Source organism: Dendropsophus ebraccatus, chromosome 1 (assembly GCF_027789765.1).
Source record: "Dendropsophus ebraccatus isolate aDenEbr1 chromosome 1, aDenEbr1.pat, whole genome shotgun sequence".
In the NCBI taxonomy this organism is placed as follows: Eukaryota; Metazoa; Chordata; class Amphibia; order Anura; family Hylidae; genus Dendropsophus; species Dendropsophus ebraccatus.
In genome coordinates, this window is record NC_091454.1 from 92,118,592 (window position 1) to 92,123,195 (window position 4,604).

General features: G+C 38.1%; 1 pseudogene; it reads left to right on the forward strand.

The window, feature by feature from the left end:
* The first annotated feature begins 827 nt into the window (after positions 1-827).
* Positions 828-1,583, forward strand: LOC138783145 (E3 ubiquitin-protein ligase TRIM23 pseudogene; annotated as a pseudogene).
* The last annotated feature ends 3,021 nt before the right edge of the window (positions 1,584-4,604 follow it).

The window sequence follows — 4,604 nt, forward strand, 5'->3', positions numbered from 1 at the left end:
TTTGATATGAGAAAACCATCATTGCATGCATCTACTTAAATTTTTTTTTTTACATTTTCCATAAATTTCACTACTTTTGTGAGTAGTGTATTTGGTCTCAAAGCTGACAATGTATATCAGAGCAAAAACAAAAATAAAAATTCATGAGGGGGGAAAGAATTGCCTGTACAGCTCAGAGACAGGGTTATGTGAAGTCATTCATCTGGAGAAGGGCACACAATATCTGCTGCACTAAGAGCCAGGTGATGGTTGACCTATGTTATCATCAACCTCAGCAACCAACCTAGTGCACACATGGTAGTGAGGGATCTGCTCTCCATGTATTTGCCCAATTTTAACATGGTATGATCACATTTGTTTTCATACCTATATTAAAAGTTATAATTTGTGGGCACTCCATAATATTTTTGTTTTCTCACCCCCATGTCAACACAAATGCTTGTGCATGCCACAATCATCTTGTAGAGTACTGCAACATAATTCTATGCTTCTTCTCATTAAAAACTGTTGTGCACCCCTAACCCACCATGAACGGTGTGACACTATTTATTCACCTCTCCCCCCTTGTTCCTCTTCTGCATCTCCCCTCTACCAGTCCCTTTACTGGCTACCATTGCCCAGCATAGTAACATAGTTAATAAGGTTGAAGAAGACAAGAGTCCATCAGGTTCAACCTAGAGAAACCCTACTGTGTTAATCCAGGGGGAAGGCAAAAACCTCTATGAGGTAGATAACAATTGCCCTATCAAAGAAAGAAAATTCCTTCCTGACTCCAATGGCAATCAGAATAATTCCTGGATTAACGAATCACCAGAAATCTAATGCCCATGACTTGTAAAATTATATTGTTCAAAAATTGTCTTGAACAATATGGAAAACATCAGGGTCACAAGAAGTCCTGGAAACGGAAGCCAGCCAGATTCGTACCTCCATATTGGACATGGCCCATTGTTTAAGAAGCTTCACAGAAGAAATCTGAGTACTCAACAAAGCTCACTGGCATTATCCAACAGATTGAAGGTGGAGAGCAGATTGTGGAACATGGCATTGGAATGGCCCATACTGATCATGTCCCTGGGACAGCAGAGAACGCTCGCTCTTGTGCCAGAGCATATTTTTCAGATCTGCACAAAACTCTCTGCCACCGAGAAGAAATGGCGCTTAGTGTAGTTGACGCTTATGTGTGAGAACAGCTGATCTGGCTGCCACAGCAACAAAGGAACATGACCATCTTGTTATCAGCGGTGTCCACCGCTTGTCTTCACTGTGAGAAGGCCTTGCAGCAGGATGGCTGCCGAGTGGTTCTGGCCAAGCAAGAAATCACACGACTACTAGAGACTCTTCAGAAACAGCAGCAACAGTTCACAGAATTGGCTGATCACATGCAACTAGATGCTAGTATTCCTGTTACATTCACAAAGGACAATAGAGTTCACATTGGTCCTAAAATGGAAATCTGTGTTGTAACATTAGGTCTGGATGGAGCAGGAAAAACAACAATCCTATTTAAACTGAAACAAGATGAATTCATTCAACCGATTCCGACAATTGGGTTTAATGTTGTTGAAAGCAAATACAGTTAAAAATATTAGCAATGATGTTTGCCCATAACCTGTCTTCTCCATGTATCTATGGTTCGATCTCCCCATAACTTCCTACATGTAATCTCAGATAATCATAGGACCTTCTTCTACCAGTTTTTACCCTCACCTACAGTATCCTTTCCCCTTACATTGTGGATTGTAAGTAGTTATGAAAAGGGTCAGCTGACCCTTTAGTTAAAAAGTATTATACTTGTTTTTCTCTTACAGTATGTTACATATTTACACACTTTTTTCATACATATAATGCCCAGAATTGTCTGTCTCTATCTATCTCCTATCTATCTATCTATCTATCTATCTATCTATCTATCTATCTATCTATCTATCTATCTCTATTTATTGATCTGAATTAAACAGCTGGAAGTGACTACATTACTCATTAATTTAAGTCTTTCTAAACAGTATATTTTCCAAATTTCCTTTTACCTTTTAACAAATAGCAGTTGGATTTACTTGTTCCTTTTTATTGTTTGTATATCTTTACCTATTACTTAGGAGCAATGTGCATTGAAATTAATATGTAGGCTTTACTCCAACATTGCACAGCAGGACAGAGAAATCTAGCATTCATTAACAAGCAGGATACATATATTCCAAACTTCACATTAAGTGCTGGCATTGAATAACAAGAATTATTATTGCAGCCAGTGTGAACTCAGTACTTAAAATACAAATGCTGTGAGAATGAATAAATTGAATTTACAAAAATTCAAATTCTCTCCTCTTCACATTGTGGAAGTGTTAGCTGGATGTAGGAAATTGGAATATTATGCACTGGTAACGAAAAGTTCTTTTCATCTTTGTAGCTAATGGACTGAACAAAAAGTGAACAATTTGTTTCATATCATGATTCACTAACACTTTTACGGATAAGATTTCTATTTTCCAGTCTTGTTTCTTATTCAAGTTCATGTTTAGCAGTACCCTGGTGTAATTACTGAATCGTGGCACTTAGATTTTAGTAACAGGGTTGACTGAAGCCCACTAGGATAAAGATAACGTTGCTAATGTCCTGTCATAGGAGGAGGACACTGAAATTCACTGCTGCTAGTTGATTTTTTTTTACTATTTCATATGAGAGAGATCTAGCTATATTATGCAGTAACCCAGAACAGAGTAATTGCTCATGTAGAAAAAGAATTCTGAGACCCAATCTTTCCAATTAAATCAGCAAAGCTTAAAGAGAGTTCTGCTTCATTTCGTGAGAGCTTTCTGCTTGATATAGGAGGTATGCAGTAATTGTGTAAACCTACACATCTTTCAAAAACCATCCTGTTTAAAACTGACACAAAGAGATGCTGTGTTGACATTGTATGCGTATTTACTGTAGTTGATGTTGGTTGTAGGTAGTTAAATAATAGTACAATAAAATCTAATTCAGTTTTTATGGTTTATAATACATGGTATTTTACATTTGATAGTTATTAGAGATGACGGCAACTAAAGCATGCTGGAATCTGATCGTTCTCCATTTGATTACAGGTGGCTGAAGAAGTTGGATTCAGCCCAAGGGAGTCTGGGAAAACATGGATACAGCCTATGGCTATGTTTATATTATGTTTTTTCCTCTCTGTTTTTAAAAGAAAAAATGACATCCGTCATTTTGAATGTTTGACCGGCCGTCAGTTCAATGATGGCTGTTCGTACATTTTTCTAGTTTAGGTGGACTAACTAGGTTGACCTTTGGGTGTTTCTTTTTTATAATCAATCTTTATCACCAATTTTCACATGTATAATATGCGGGGCTGCTGATAAGTCTTTGGCTTTGTATTCTTTTTTTGTTTCTACGGTAACAAATGTTACATCACATGAAAGCCTTATGTGTCTAATATACAGTATGTTTTCCAAATTTTGTGTATGTAGCTTATGGCAACAGTGATCTAGGCACCCAGAAAAACAAAATGGCGGAGTCACAGCAAATGAGAGCAGAGGAGTGATAAAATTCTTGTTTATGCAAGGAAAGTCCGCAAAGGATATTCATGGTGATATGTTGCAGACAATGGAGGATCAATGCCCTTCATATTCTACAGTTAACATCTGGGTTACCAAATTTAAAATGGCCACTTCAGCACCAATGATGAAAAGGTCCTGGACGACCGAAAGTTGTTGTTATTCCGTAGATTGCTGATGCTGTGCACAACCTCATACTGGAGAAACATTGAATTTAAGCTAAAGGAATAGCAGACATCATGGGGATTTCTCTTTGTGTCATTATCCACAAACATTTGAACATGAAGAAGCTTTCTGCAAAATGAGTCCCCAAATGTTTGACAACTGATTAGAAAAGCATGTGAGTGAAAACTTTGTGGATCGACTTGTCATTATGGATGAGACCTGGATTTATTTTTATGACACTGAAACCAAGGAGCAGTCAAAAGAGTGGAAGCACAGTGGTTCTCCTGGTCCAAAGAGGTTTAGGGTGCACAAATCAGCCACTAAGGGGATGGGGTCTGTGTTTTGGGATAAGGAAGGTATGCTGCTAGTGGACTTCTATTGACTTTAAAGCATTACACTGAAGTCAATTAAATTGCAGCAATTAAATTCTGTATTTCAAACAAATGTGAACATAGCCTACGGCTGTACCCAACATCTGCAGCCCCCGGTAATCAAATGCTGAACGATCAGACTCAAGCATGCTCAAGTTGTGATAATCTCTAATGGTTATTTATACTAAAGCTATAACCATTTTGTTGATGTTGTTCCAATTAACTTCAGTGGAATACTGTACCAATAAAACCCCATGTAGATTTTATTATGATGGCATTTGTATATACAAAAAAAGGGTCAGTGGAGCCTCAGTTATGAGTCTCAAGACATGGGAATAGCCAGACATCCCTCCAGGGAAGGAAACCCATTGCTACGGGGTGCCTCCCAGTGGGGAGATTACCATAGCCAAAATTCTAATCCACACTGATGAGGGACAAACACTCCGATATAGCTGTCCTTGGATGGATAACAGGGCCACCCTGTTATTCCCCTACTTGTGTCCTAATACTTGCA